Here is a 16631-nt window from a genome sequence, read left to right as displayed (position 1 = left end):
TGGCCTTTACCTTCTGACACCCACCCCCTGTATCCCTATAAGAGCTAGCCCTCTGCCCCTGCGAGACAGAGACGCTCGTCCCTGGCCTTCCCTTCGCAATAAAGTTACCTTCATGCGGAACAGCCACACGAGCCTCTCGTCTCTCTCTGGTGTGGCTTGGCCTGGAGGCTGCCCTGCAGAGCTGAGCTGGAATCACGAGCTGACAATCACTAAAGAGCTGACAGCTTCTGCACGGGCTCTCCTGCCAGCAGCTGAGGGAAGACCCCGGGCCTCGGGAAGGTGATTGCTTTCGGGACCATCTCTCCGGACTGGTCACCTCTTCCTCAGTCAGAGCTACTGACCCCTCACCAGCTGCCATAATACATGTCCCCGCAGATCTGCTCAAGAGACAGAGATGGGAATGAAATGCTTACATTTTGTTTGTTCAGGCCCTGACAACACAAAAACCACAATCCGAACCCTATTTTCTTCTCTTTTCCTATCACACACAATCTAGGAGTCAAAAAATACCCCTGAAACTACTAGGTGAAAGATTAGATTACAGGACAGAGCAGTAGCAAGTCTGGATGGTCTTGTAGAGTCCCTCATAGCCTAGATAGAGAAGATCTTATTTGCATAAATTTAGAATCTTTATTTTAGGAAAAAAGCCCCCAGCATTGTTCCACAGAGAGTAGGCATAAAAGATCAGTCTGTCGTGCCAAACTTCGTGGAAGCTTGGGGGTGCAGGTGCTCATCTGAGCAGTAGTAGCTGATGGGTACACTGGAAAACTTGAACCCAAATGGCAGAATCTAATCTCTATGATATTTTATGAGCAATAATGTCAGCTCGCCATTAACCCTGTTTCCATTCCCTCCTACCCAGCTTAAGCTCCACCTTATTATGGTGTTGGTGGACACCACTTGAACATGACCTCCCCATGTGAGTCTTGAGCTAAGAAACACTTGACTTTACCAACAGGATGATCTCTTAGAAGACTATGGGGATGGTTTCATGTTTGTGCCATGCTGGTGACAGGACCGATACTGATGTAGTGTCCACTTGTGTCAACATTACGTTGTTGAGACCGCAGTGAAAATTGGAAGTATTTAAAAAAGAGTTGCAAAATTATTTCCCATGCGGCACCCATGCCTGAGAGAGAGATGGAGAGACTTACAATGTTTATTCAGGAGAAATTAATTACTTGCTTTCTGTCTGCAGATATCTGTCTGGGGAATAGATCTTTGATTGTAAGCAGGTCTTCTTTATAGAGGAATATGGCACAGTGAGATTCAGTTCTCAAAAGTAAAATATAAATGAAGAAGTTTAGAAACAGTTTTTACTTTTCTGCTTACGACAACAACGAATAGATGGTGTGTTCTCCACCACTGAAAGGCTTAATTCAGGGTTGAGTATATTTCTAAAAATTATGCCACAGTTCATTCAATAACTCATTATGAGTTTGATGCTGAGATGTATGCAGTTATGGGTTACAGGTCTTTGGCAAGTATTAAGCATACTATCAGGTTGTTTCACAGCAAAGATGTGTCCTTGCTTTAAGCCTGTTTTTCAAATGTTAGATCTAGAGAGTATATGGCTGCTAGACACCTTCTACCATAATGTACTCATGCTTGCACTGAGAATTTCTAGGCCACGGCTTCTGTATAATATATAAATATAGCATGCTTTTGATAACTGAATATAATCATACTTGTCTCTTGCTCTGTGGATGTTAGACAGCTCAAAGCAGCATTCTGCTAGGACAGTGTTTCTTTCCTTCCAAAGCACTAAAACAATGTAGGCTGCACAAGGTTCTGCTCATTGGTTCTGCTCATTGTACAAAAGAACCATGTGGATATCATGACAGAAAGTAGTTCAGAGAACTTTATTACCAGAGACACTAGTGTATAAATTATCTTGAGAATACTTTGAGTGAGTGCTTCTTTTTTACACCTCATTTTGCAATATCCAAGTCATGTCCTTTTGTTGAATTTAACATTTTAGCAGTACTTTTGCACATCAGCAGAATATGCAAGGTAGAGTAATCCTCAGCCAGGCACAAGATCCAAAGAGATCAGCTTTTTGCATCCAACAGCAGCCATAACTATGGAGTTTACTTTTCAGTACTCAAAACATCAAAGTAGGTATGTATGAGGAAATCTCAATCCTTAGGTCACATCTTACCTAACTTTTCCCAGGCTTTGGTGTAATTTATAGATAAGCACATGTATATGTATGTTTTGTGGTATATGCTATACATTCTATAATGTTATAACCATTCTATAAAGTTTATACCTGTCTTGGGGTGACTTTATGATGTGTATCCCCTATTGCTGCTCTATGCCCAGAAATTAACTTTGTGCCTGCTTTGCTTTCTCCTAATTCTTATCTCACAGAAGGAAAATAAGTAATGGATATTTCGAACCAGAACCACTACACTTAATTGGTGTTTCTGCTCGGTTTACGAACTGAATCTGCTACAATACCTAATATGATTATTACTGATAATTTTTATCTCAGTATATTCCCTATATATTTTAAATGTGCCCTTCCTGCAACTTAATTGTCTTTGAGATCTTCTTGTTCTGAGACAGGAATGAAAAAATTTTCTACTCTTCCCCCTGGATATTTTTTACACACACAAACTGTAGCATTAGGACACAAGGTTTGAAATAGGAAAAAGCTTTGTGCAATTCCACCATGACCAAATCGTTTTAACAAATGTCATGCCAGTGCAAAAAGAGACAACCAATATATATATCAGCTGACATGGTTTTATCTCTGTTTTTCTAATGAGCTCTGGAAATTCTTTATCCTATACTGGCTAGCAGTGGAGGCATTCCCATCAGGTACATAGTCCTGAAACAAGCAATTGGGGTAGTGGGCATGGTACTATCCTACTGTTTGGTGAACTTTTTATGTTCCTTTAATGATGGATTCTAAATGTCAGGGTCATCTGTCTTTCTTGAAACAGGTTCTGGTTTTCCCATGTGGTGACTGGACTTCACTTTGTACAGAAGCAGGGCACATGTATTTGCACCATTTCCAAGCACACCTCTGTAACATAAAGAATGTTTTTCTCAGAGGTGTATGGACATTTGAGTGCAGATTGCTCAGTGAAGTAACTGACAGAAATACTTAGGTCTTTTTGGGAATAGGAATTGCAGCAGCAGATGCGGTCCTGTGCTCCTCAGATCCTGTAACCCTGACAAACCTGTCTCAGCTGCTGGGGCAGGGAGACCATCCCCTGGCCCTGATATGCCAGAATGGCATTGTGTAACTTAAAATGACACCAAACTCTCACTGATCAGGCTGGGAATGAGGATATTGTAGAGGAATATGTGAAGATGTAAGAGACAGCTGTCCTGGCAGGAGGATGTTGCCTTGCCCATCTGTGGCAGATGTGAAGGGCAGTAGTGCCCATGCAGTGCATTTCCTGCTCATCCTGCCTGTGAGGCCACACATGTCCTTCCCTGCTCAGTTCTGTCTGAATTTCCAGCCCATGGGGATTAAGGAGGGTGATTTGGAGAATTGAATGCATGTGGCTGGGGGAAAATGAGGCAGGATGAGATCTTCCTGAGTCCTCCAGGTTAAGCATACCTCGAAATGAAGGATATAAAAATTTAGATCTCCTTTTCACTAGGCCTGGGTGGCTTCTAGGACTTTTTGGCTGAAGTTGTCAAGGCTTGCTCTAATCCCATTTTTGCTATTGTGCTAAGGCCTTTAATACTTTAATTATCCAGCTGTGATTTCCTCTTCCTCAATCCCTGGAAGAGACTGACCTAAACTGAGAAGACTAACACTATGGTGAGAGAGATGAGCTTCAAGGTTTGCTAAGCTTTGTCAAAACTTCAGAGCATTTAAATCTGTATTAAAACCAAATCTCTTACCAAGTGGGCTGTCAAGCCCATTAAGAATGATTCAATTTCATTTTTCATTTATAGCACAACAGATTCTCCAACCTGAAATGCACACTGCTCCTACACACCTAGCTGCTAATAATGTTAACTTTTCTGCATGTTATAAGTCAAAATGCTAAAAATTCAAAACTAAGCTAACAAAATGTCTCCTTATTTGAATTCCATCGCAAGGTACTATTTGAAGTACGTTCTTAAGAGATATTGATCTAAGCTTTGTGTAAACTCACAAACATCTATTAATCAGCACCTTTTGATAACAATATATCACCAGGTGAAACACATAGTGCCCTTCCTCTTTATTCCTTCCAAAAAACCAGGTCCCAACAGACCACAGTCACAGCCTGCTCTGCACATTGAGGCCATCATTCTCATTAAAGTCCTGACAAACTTTCTTCATTCAAATGATGAGCTGGAGCAGGCTTGGCACTGCCTCATTTCTGAGACCACATATCCATATATCCCTGGAGACAGGTGCCTTGTAGCAGCACACTTGCAAATGTTTTCTTTTTTATTTTTCCTCTTCCTCATTTTATCTCTTTTTCCCCACTATAGGAGTCTGGTTCCTTCAGTAAGCCCATCAAGTGACTTGGAATGTAGCCAGGGAAATACCACCAAAATCTTTAACTGCAACAGAAGTTTTATTTCTTTTGTGTTTCCTTATTGCTATCATTCCTTGTTGAATTTGTGTTACCCCTAGCAGAGGAGGGAGAGTCTCTTCACATGCATTTCAGAATTGTAGGCATTCACCTCGAAGTGAGGACTGTGTTAACTTAGGGTTAGAGCTATTCAGGCTGCTGAAATTCAACAGAAGCTTTAAAAGACACGATAGTCATGTAGCCCAGCAAGATCTCCTTTTACCCAGATGAGGGGCTGCAAATTCTAGTTCCTTCTTTTGATTGCTCTGGGGAAAGTTTTCTTAGTCAGACACCAAACAGAAAAATAATTCCAAAATCAACTTCTTTCAGAAGCCAAGATCCACAAACTGTCTGCCTTTGAATTTAAAAAGCCTCCTTATGTTTTTCAGTGACTTTTCCCAACACCTTTTATTACCTAAAATAGAAACAGTAAGAAACAGCACACCACCTATAACTGTACACTACACTGGTCAGCATTTACTCTTATTTGAAAAGTATAATAGAATTACAGTTAACATCTATAGTGAATGATTCAATACAGTTTCATACTGTGAAAAGTCACCAAAACACACTAGCAGGAGTTACACATATTACTTACACATGGTGGGTTTTTCTCTTCTGGTAAGTGGTGCAGGAGTTCAGGCTGGGGAACAGGAGAGGACCTAGTGGCTTAGAATAATGTACTTTAATGTAGGCAGGGACAGCTGTGATAATCTCAGTGAGCTTCTGTATCACGGGCCCAGATTTCCACACACTAATGCCAAGGCAGTACTTCCTCCCAGCCAGCAAGGATTTGGAGGGAGAAGAGGTGGCAAGGTGCAGTAGGAACAGCTGTGCTTCCCACAGCAGGAGCAGCAGACTCTGGATACCACGGTGTGTGCTTGGCATGCAAGTGCCCTGCACAGGGTGGCCCTAATACAGCTCACTTCTTTATTTCAGAATATTAGCTTTTCCATTCCAAACTCCCCTGCATCCTCTGTAGTTCTTCACAGCAGTACAGGGCAGGGATTTACAAAAGTTGCTAGTCTGCTCTTTGCCTGTGGCATCCTAGACCATCCTCACATCCACATGAGACTGGGAATGGTGCTGGGGCAGTGTATCATCAATTCCAAGTAGTAAAGTGAAGGGGTAGCTGCTGTTGCTTCTGTCTGCTGCAAGAACACGTCAAGATTTTTAGCAGTACCTAATCCATCATTAGGCTGCTCGGTAACTGACTGATTTTAAGCATGTTTAATGTTCTGGGAAGGGTCGTCTGGAATTGTTATGTCAGAGGACGGATTTGTGATTCCTCAAGGCCAAGGTCATATGTGGCAATCATGATAAACTGGCATGAACTCCTGTCCAGCACAGGCCAGAGACCTTGTCAAAGTGCAGAGCAACAGAGGGTGGACACCCACGTGCCTCTGCAAACCACTGAGTGATGTTTGCCCCTGGCCAGTAGCTTCCTGGGGAGCAGCATCTATGAAGGACTTCCTATCCAAGTGTGATACACCTGAACATAATAGTGAATCCAAGTCCCACCTCAGTCAGCTGTTCCTGTGCTTAAATTACCTTTCTTAAAAACATGCCCCCAGTTTCTGGTCTGAATTCTTCAATCCACCAAGTCTGTATTTTCTTCTGCTTTCTTATTTCAGCTGGTTTCCTGGGTCTGACATAGGCTTTCCTAAATAATCTTGAGTTACTCACTCAATCTCTTTTTACATTAATTAATTCATTGTTGCAAGGGGGAGTTTACAACATTTCTCTTCCCTAACCTCTCTTTCATGTCAAGATCAAAGACGTCCTAGGGCACTGATCTTTTCTGCATCTTGACACATTTTCTCGAGTGAAAGAACTGTTATTTCAGCTATGGCTTGTATAGTTGTGCTACACAGTATCCTAACAAAAGTTGCTTTTTGCATTAAACATGTCAGCATCTTTGCAGCTTCCATGTTATTTATGTTGCAAATTAAGAAACAGAGTAGGTAGCTGCACAAAGTCTTGATTATTGCAATAACTTTCCTTCTCCCAGCACACACCACAGCATTCGTCCATCTGCCTAAAGAAGCTTCACATCATGAAAAATTAATATTTCTCCATCTTACTCCACATCATGTCTGTGCAGGTGCTTGGATCTGGGTCTTGCAGAAAACCATCCCTTCCAGGAGAGGCAATGGAACAACTTAAAGGGCTACAACCTCCCAATTAATCTCATCTGGGTGTTGGATTGCTGCTTCATGCTGTGATCTAAGGACTAGAAAGCCCATCATTGCACCTCACAAGGTAGCAGAATCTTATCCCAAATACTGAACTAATTTTTGAGGAAGTCAGGTACATAAACAGACAGTAAGAGTACCTCTGTTGACTGTCTGTGGCCTTTGCCATCATTTAGTTCCTGAATGTCACCACTAGATCCCATATTTTATTGCTCCTCTACCTGTATGGCCAGTAACACAAACTTCTACCAAAATCCTCTCAGGCTTTGTGGACCTATCAGATGTGTTAATCAAAGCAGTTTTATTACAGAGATGGCATTAAAAAGAAAAAAAGTGAATTAGTAACAAACAACGGCATCATTAATTATACCTCTAAAGTATTACAGAGATCTTTATAGGACTTCATGGAGGTGAGGCTGTGAGTCTTTAAGGACTAAGTGGTATTTTATACCTTTTTAGGCCATCCTACAGAGCTGGAAAACCCGATCAGCTTTTGGGGACACAAGCCATGATATATTTTATCCCACATCAACTGTAGGTCTGGTCACTTTAAGCTGAGTACTGCAGAAGACACTGTCCTCCTGGTGGCTTACCCCTAGATGGCACTGCTTGGCAGCCTGGCTCCAGCTCCCAACCTTTTCCTTGGCTTCATAGCCAAGGTTTCAACTTCCCTCAAGGTTGGGTGGGGAATAGCACAGTGAGGTGAAGGAATTAAATTTCTGCCACTCTTGGCTGAAGTGGGAAATATTCCCTTGTCTGATACTTGCAAGTAAAAGAGGAAATAAGTTTTCAATCAATGTTTTATAAGGCATCTGGACAGTGTCATTTCTTTGTGCATGAAGCAGATATTTGTTCTGACAGGGCTTCCTGCTGTTAAAACTAATGTTCTAGATGCATCAAGATGGAAAGGTGCATTGTTATAAACTTCTGGTGTATTTGATTCTACTACAGTCATAGGGAGCAAGGATTGATGTGACACATATTTCCAAGTTACCCACCTCTCCCTTATTAAAATGGTACAGCTTGCAGTTTGCTTTTGTGTGCTTTAAATTATTTATCAATATTTTAGGGCATTTTACACAAGATCAGAAATTCCTTGTGAAACGTGATAGCAAAGTGATATCTGAATATTGAAGGTGTTAGGATTAGTTTTAACTAGATGGATTTCTTGTGAGACGAGAGCAGTTCTTCAAGCCCACGTGAGTAGGTGGATCAAGTTTTGAAGTCTAACAATAATCCTAAGCAATTTTCCATTTTTAAATTTCTGTAATATTTCAAGTTTAATTTTTATACTTGTGCATTTACAGAGAAAATACAGCAAAAGAGGAAAATATCTTTTTTTTAAGGGCTAACACCAGGTATTACCCGGCTACCAGTAATACTATAATTGCTATAATCCTTTCCCAGCCTATCCCTAGGTTTCCTTTCTAGCCCACAGAATACATTTTTGAGAACACATGCAGGCACATGTGACTGCATCCTTTGCATCTTGCAGAAGAGGGTCAGTCATTCCTCCTCATGGTTACAAGTAGCAGCAGGAGGGTCACCATGCTTACACTCTTAAAAACAATAATGAAAAACACTCTCATTTTTCTCAGAGAATGCATCAATCTGGGCTGACTGGTTGCTTTAGAGGTAATGCTGAGTCAACTCCCTCTGCCAGCAATTTACCTTTCTCTATTACCTCAGCCTTCCACAGTCCACTCTAAAATACTGAGCCCACACCAATAATACAGGAATGGTCTTTGGGGGTTTTAGAGGACTTCTACTGTTACTTTGTTTCTACCAAAAGGGTAGTAGGCTGCATGTAAATTGAAAGACTTCCACTCTTTTCCAGCTCTTCTCACACAAGTTTTGATCACTAAACACAGCAAAAGGGCACCCAGCCAGCCTCCTGAGCCCAGTCAACGAACTGCTGAAGAGCCCACAGAGGCCCATGTGTCTATACCAACCAATGTAATTATTAATGAATGAATAAAAATAGACTGTTAAAAGTGTCCTATCATCAAATTGTGAAAACCCAAATCTGCATTTAAGCCATTTGGGCAGCGCTCTCTGATTTTAATTCAGTTCAGTCAGCTCAGATATAGCATGATAGGAAAGAGCTAGGAAAAGGTTTGTATTGATACTGATAAATGCACAGATTCTCACATCTTCCAAAATACAGCTCTATTCCTTATCTATTAACCTACTAGGTAATCTTTCACACTTGGCAGCCTTTTTCCCCCTTCACTATAGAAGTTCAATGTGGTACCAAATATAGACTTGAAACACTTGGATCTCGGCTGGAGTACTTCCATGATCTTCTTTGGCAATGAACCATAAGTTAAAAGATTATAAGGCTTAGTAAATAAAGCAGCAGTCTTTCGCCTGCCAGACAGATTTCTGTCTTAGTTTAACCCTGATTGATGCGATGACTTTGGTTTTAGTATGTTTTTAAGCAGATATGAATTTGTGTAACCTGAAACTGTTGTACTACATCCTGGATAAAGGGAGAAGCTTGGTTCTGGAGCCTGAAAATGCAGGCCAAGATTTAAAAAATACACACTCTTAAAGAAAACATCTACACATGTAGGACAAGGTTCACATAGGCACTGAGGTGTACTTCAGATACACCTTCAAAGGAGACTATGATATTTATGCATATCAAAGATGAATTTTAAGTAATCAGGAAAAGTTTTTAAAAAAGTTTTTTAAAAAAAGAAATTCCTAGTCCAATGTTGCACTGAGATGCTTGAGTACCTCCCTGTCATACCTCAGGGATGGCATCCACTACTCAGTACTGCAGGTGCTGCCATCCCAGTCATCCCATCACATAACCTCGCAGTTACAGGGGTGTAAGCACCTCAGAATTTGTTTATGAGTCTTAGCACCATCAACTGCATCTGAATTGAATGATACAACTTTGAGGTCATGATGTTTGCCCACAGGACTATTCATATGCTGAATTTCTCTTTGAGTCTGTGACCTAGAAGAGAGGAGGTTGATGACTGCTCTCAGGTGGGTTTCTAGCCTAAGGAATGAGCATCACACAGCCAGCATTGTACCAGAGTGTACTCACCTTTTTATTGTTTGGTTGGTTTTGTTCAGTATGCATTAAAAAGTGTTAAAAAGAGTGGACTAATTCTGAGATTTCCAATTAAAGGTATAAAAATGTGCTAGTGATTGTAATTCTAGTGTCTAGTAATGAGTGTAGTGTGTCACTGTAACTCACCAGGTACTGTCTTTTTACTTGGCCAATAAATACCCCCACAGCAATACATGAAAACAGCAACAGTACCATGATCATGGCACAAGGAACTGCTTTTCTGTGACAAGAACAGAGCTACAGTTCTCATGCTAAACACCATGGACTAGCCTGCTTGTGTGAGAAACTGTTGTCAGCATTGTTTGGGGAAGACAGTGAAGCCTCCCAGCTGTGGCAGTGGTACCCACCCTGCCTGGTGCTACTGGAGATGGACCTTACTCCCAGAAATAACTAGCTCATTTTGTCTTCAGCACACCAATTTCAACCAGTGCCATAGCATCCCTGAAGGAGAATTAACCTGAATATTATTTTGGTCAGCCTCTCCCATTTTAACTTCACAATTAAATCTGCTTGCTGAATCAGAGAGCTTTTCTTTTGTGTGTGTGAATTTGGTGCTTTGACAACATAATTTTGTAAGTTATGTACTTAGTATTTTGGTGGCTCAAGGACACAATATATAAATTTCTGGCAATGTATATTTCACTAATTTGAATATTTTTAGAGTTTGTCTTTAACAACATCTTGTTAGCCACAGGCCTACTGTTTGAGAGAAAAAATTTAATTATTTGTTAAGTCCTCTCCCTGTTCCACAGGCATCTCCAAGCCTCCTAAATTAATCCAAAGTATATCCAGAAGTGAAATGCAAGAGGTCGATAAGTGAGCACTCAGATGTACTTCAGCTTACAGGGCTGAGGCAGTGCCGTCCGTCCAGCTGCTCCGTGCCAAGTTCCTCCTCCTGGGAGCCCACCCGCACAGCCTGATGCCAGCTGTGACACTTTCTTCCCCACAGGTGCTGCAAAGTCTAATCCAAGTGTGTCTGAGGCCTCTGCAAGCAGCTTGACCTCTGGTCTGAAGCTTTAGATTAAGCTTCATTTAATACTTCATTTTAAGAGGAGAAAGGAAACAGAGAAGAAAATAAAATTCAATGGACTTTTAAAGAAATTATGATAATGCAGTAAAAAGTAAGATGCTGTTAAGAGGCATTGGTGAGATGGCACCTGTGGATAACTTTGTGTCTGGTTATCCATCAGACTTGCAGTAGGTCCAGAATAAAGAATCTGACAGAACTAGACTTTGATGGCTGATATTTAATAGCTCACTTCTATCTGGCATCTGCAGAATGCTTATGGGGATAATAGCTATTTAATAGAACTGCTGACAGCAGTCAAAAATAAAATAAAGGCAGGCAGAGAACCAGAGGCAGATAAAAGATTTCTATGGATTTAGGCTGTGTTTTAAAAACCACAAAATTCAGAAATATCTTCATGTTTTCTCTTAGGACTGGTCCTGTGCTAATGCCAAATCCAGGCTGAGGTGGTATTTCAGAAAGTGCTGGTTGGCCCAGACCAAAGTCATGCTGATGACCAGGGCAAACATCAGTGGCCTCAGAGCATTTCTACTGCTGGTTGATTCATTCATATAGATACAGCCTTCGTGCCAGTTCCCTTCTCTTGTCAAAACAGCATAAGGGAAAGACCTGATTCTGGGTTTACCATAATACGATTAAAGAAAGCTCCTCTCAGAGACAGTGCAACAGAAAAAGCTTCTGTATGAGCTTCTACTTGCATGATATCTACTTACAGGCACAGAGGCTGCTCAAGAAACTGTCACAATGGCCTTTTTTTTTTTTTTTTTTGGTAAACTTTTCAATAAATTAATCCAGAATCTTTCAGGTCTTCCAGGTCCTCCAGAATCATCCAGGTCTTCAAATTCAAAACTTTTGGTCCCAGAAATTAGAATTCTACAAAAATATTGCTCCTGTTTTCAAAACTAACACCTTGTGAGAGATCAAGAACACTAAACCAATTTTGATTTATAAATCATTTGAACCTTCAACCTTTAGCTTTAAAATCCTTGAAATTCTTATTTAAGACTTGCAAGGTCTCTGGTAAATCAGCCTCTAACAAACAATTAAAAGTAAAGGAAGTTTGTCTGTATTTATCAGTATTTTTCTGAGTAGTTTTGTGGAAAATTTTGTTGTTTATCTCACAGTTCAAGCTGTGTGAGCATCTGGGGACTATCTCTTTCACATCTCTTTTCAGTGGTCAAGGGAATACTCAGGGCTTGGGGACATATGGAAAGGTCACCGCTCAAACCACTTATCCCTCAAGAAAGTGCTGTGAGTCTGCCTTCCAGACTTTGAGTCTGTCAGATGCCTGATGCAGCCAGTACAGCAGCTGACCCCAGCCTTCGATGTGCTTTGTCAGTGAGTATTTCCAGGTACTAATTCTTAAGACCTGTGGGATTAGAAGGATAGTGTCGAAGTCCCTTCCCCCTGCCATGTGGTCCTGGGAGAGGGGCCCTGGGGGGAGGCACAGCGTTTCCCTAGCCCCTGGTCAGCCTCGTTCCCCATTGGTTGTTTTGTGTTCCCCTGCATGGGCAAGGACCCTCGGGTCCCGTGATTGCAGCAGTTCCTCGGCAGAACCCAGCCATGCAGCTGGAGAAATAAACATCTCTGAAACATCTACCAAGAATCCGTCCATATATGTTTCTTTTCCACGGGCCTCGTTGTTTGATACGCATGTCACAGCATCCGCACTGTAGCAGGATAGTTTTTACATTTTCTTGAAGGAAGATGTAAGGGGATGGTGTAGGCAATATCCAGGGTTTCATTTCAAACTGTTCTGCTTGTAAAGTTGCATTACCTTTTTGAGAGAGGTACAGCTCAATGCAGAATTTTTTGCCTTCAATACAAAATTATCTGCCTATAAGCTCAACATAAGTGTTGTATGTATCATACATGTCAGATTTGAAATATCTTTTGTACAACATGTTTATATACATGTACAAAATGCCTATAAACACTCACAAGCCAGACATATTCAATAAACATGCAAGAGTACAGATGAACACTTTAGAAAATTCCATTCATCTCTCATGAAAGAGGAATATTTTTTTTTATAAATATCTGAAATACTTTTTAATGCTCTCATGGCAAGAGGCATGATCAAATCAGTAATATGCTGGTGACAACTTTGCAAGTCTATTTGTTCACAGCTATTTATACACTTCTGCTAAACAGATCTATACAGAGCTTAGCAACCAAAAGCTACACCGTCTTTCAGACGGCCAGCAACAAATTCTAGTTCAGATCATAAAAATAGTGTCAGCAAAGTTTGCATAACCCTGTAATCTGCAGCCACAACACCAACCTGTGCTGGCACCTGTGCAGCGGAGCTTTACCTACTTCAGACATAATCCGGAAACATACACTAGGTGGGGGATTTGCAGTACCAGGTCACTGAGGGATCTCTTGCCTTTCCTGCCTTAGAAAATCATCAGTCTAATGAGTAACTCCACCTGCTCTTCTCATGACTGTTCCCAAAGGAAGATGTGTGGCAGCGGCTGCAGCAATTATAGCAAGCTGATGGTCACCAAAATGCTCCCACAGAGAAGCATAAACCCCACAGAATCTTCTTTTTCAACAGATTTGTGTGTCCCAAGTAACTATAGATTAATATGAATTTAGGTGAAATCTCATGTTTGTGAGAAAAGGCAGAGGAGACACAGTTCTCCAAAGAGTGGCTGGGGAAACAGATGCTCACTGCACCTGCCGGTGTCTCAGATGTCCCAGCACTGCCCACAGCACAGCAGAAGGGTAGAAGGTTTGATTCCCTCCCATCATTTGTCACGTCACAATAGGTAGCCTGGGAGGGAGGCATGATACTCTGGAAGCCAGAGAGTGATGCTTTTATTTGTCCCTTCTACAACTGCTCTACACAGTGCCAGTAGTTACACATTTGGAAGAATAAGGGCCACCAAGACAGTAACCTGTATCAAGGGAGGTGTAGCACCTAGCAGGGAAATAGACAGCTCTCAGGCATTGCTTCAGCAGGATGAACATGCTTCAGGGAAGCATGATCATTGGGCAGTCACTGAAATCAGGCTAGAGCTCAGTATGGTTTTATTCCCGAATATTTCTGAAAGACCAGCACTATATACATATGCAGCTACTTTATTATTGTAGTCATGTTAAAAATAAATATGCTACTTTATGAAATACAACAAAAAATAATTTCTAATTGTTGAAAAAAAGCAGATGATAATGCTCTCTGTGAAAGCACTTGGCATGACTGCACTGCTTACGTTTGCAAAGCCAGTGTATTTATAGAAGCCTAAGATGAAACAGAAAGTTAAGACCAGGACTGATTCCTTGATCTGAACTTTGAAACCGAGGTCAGAAAATTGCAGTGTCAGTCGTGGGGGATGTCTGAGCAGGTGGTGAACAGCAGCACTCACACAGCTCCCCTCTTCAGAGGTGAGTTGTTCTCAGTCCTCAAGATCTCACAGACTGCTGAGTTCTCCCATCACCAAATTTTAATTGAAAGTGTGATAAGCTACTCCATCTCTGTAGGAAGCTACCAGCACTTAGGAGATGACCTGGGTAGAGCAATTGTCTCTGGGTATCACTGTGCACTGCATGAGGGTTTCCTTGAGTGAGAGCCACAGTTAATGATACGGCCCCTCTTCCTGCAAACAGCAAATGCCTGCAAATGAGGGTAAAGGAATGAATGACCTGTGGCTTGGCAGAAGTTAACTACTCAATCACAGGATAAAAACTGAGGCCAGTGTAATGAGGGGAATAAAAATAAATCTTGGCAATATCTTCCATGTTGCAGTCTGTGGCTGAGACTTTCAGATCCATCAAGAGTTTTAATCAACATTCAGAATGTTGACATTTATGGATCTGAAAAAATTGTCAATGGCTGAGAAAAGAAGTAAACTGATTATGGTCCAGGATTGATTTTGGGCTGGAGATGTTTATGAATATATAATGTGGGTATTCAGAAGGCCTGACATAATTTTTTTTCTTTTAAAAAATCAGGGATTTTAGCAGAAGAAGTTTTAGAAACCTAACAGATATGTCTTGATAAGCCTTCTACAGAATTATTTTTAAAAAAAGAAGGGAAGCTTTAGTGGCAGGTGTCCCTCAATCTTCTTATTTAACAAGGAGCAGGAATGTTAAGCAGCAAATATTAGCATGAAGGGATTAGGGCAGCAGCTGTTTAACTACAATGAACTGAATATAGCCAAAATAGTGATGCATTATTAACCAAAGGTTGCTATGTTTCTAGAAGGAACAGTCTGCACAAGTGTGTGTTTCTACTTGTATGTAAAAACATTCTTAGATAAATTTTCACAGAACACCTGGAATAACAGCATGTGAAGTCACCTGACATCCAGTCAGTGCTAGACCCACTGATTATCCTGGTCCCAGAAATCTTGCATGGATTTTTACTAGTTTTCATTACAGAAACCTTGCCACAACCTTTTCTGATATGTGTCCTCTACAGTTTGATTCACTGCACACACCTTAAAACATGAGAATACCTGATCTGAGTTCAGACAAGGAGTGTCTGCCTGGGTTCTAAGTACAGATTATTTACTGAGTAAAAGAAGAAGACAAGCAATTTTTCTTTTGTTACCTTCTCTGCTCACAGAAAGCAGCAGATTAGAGACTTCCTGAGCAAGACATGGCACCTGCATCTTTGGAGCTTTACTGGACACTTTTTTCTATTTTCATATAATCTGTTGTCAAATTTATTTGTGCTTTTGTATCTAAGACATTTTTTGGCAATGAGTTTACTTGATGCACAATTGACAAAGCTTGATATTCTTGTTTTGAACCTGTTGCAGACTAATTACATTTAGTGTGCTCTGGTTTAATTTCATGTTGCTTGAAAGGCATGCCACACCTCTGATCATTCTCCTTGCTCATCTGTGACTGTATCTTAGAGGTGAGATAAACAAAACCCAGAATGCAGGAATGTGATCAAGTTTATTTGTTACTATAAGGACATTTAGAAGCTATGTCTTGCCTGATACTACTTAATCTTGTGTTCTCATTTTAAATTGTAGAGAGTGCTGAGATGACATTTTCATAAAACAACCCACAATAAATATAAGATCCATCTTTTGACTAATTGTTAATGTCAGACCCTTTTTGTGAGTGCATTTGCAGCTGTCAACAGTTGTTCAGTTCAATATAATCTGCAGCTATTTGTGATTAGTTTTATTTTAAACCACTCTAAATAATTTTATAAAGTCAGAAAACTTACATATACTTATGTCTTGAGATCAGTTTATGTAATCCCTTTTCTAGCTCATGTATGAAAGAATTACTGTCAATAGAAGTCCCAACACAGTACTTTTGAAACCCATCATTTCTTCCTATCCTCTTTTGTATCTTCTGGGTAGCTATTACTTTTGCTGGGGGCCTTCCCTTTTACCCCAGAGCAACCTACTTCCTCTAAAACCTTTTTGGATAGGTATATAATCAAAAGCCTTTCTGAAATCCAAGCCTGGTAAATAAACCACCTTAATACTGATAAGCAATAGTTTAATGAGTTCTCCAGGTACTGAAATGGGCTTGAGACCCATTGCATCTTCCTGCAAGAACTATGTTAATTCTGCCTTATTAAATCATATTAATTAATATATACTGCTTAGTAATGTTATTTTTTATAGTTTCTACTAATCTCCACAGTTCAAAAGTACAACTTCCTAGTCCATAATTTCTAAGGTTTCCCAGGAGTTCTTATTAAAAACTAGCCTTGGATGTGCTATCTTCCTTTCCTTTTGTACTGAGGCTAATTTAAGTGATAGGTTATCCCCCACAACTGAGAGCATGAACATTTCCAATCTGAATTATCTGAG

Source organism: Corvus moneduloides, chromosome 1, assembly GCF_009650955.1.
Source record: "Corvus moneduloides isolate bCorMon1 chromosome 1, bCorMon1.pri, whole genome shotgun sequence".
NCBI lineage: Eukaryota > Metazoa > Chordata > Aves > Passeriformes > Corvidae > Corvus > Corvus moneduloides.
This window is presented reverse-complemented; position numbering follows the sequence as displayed.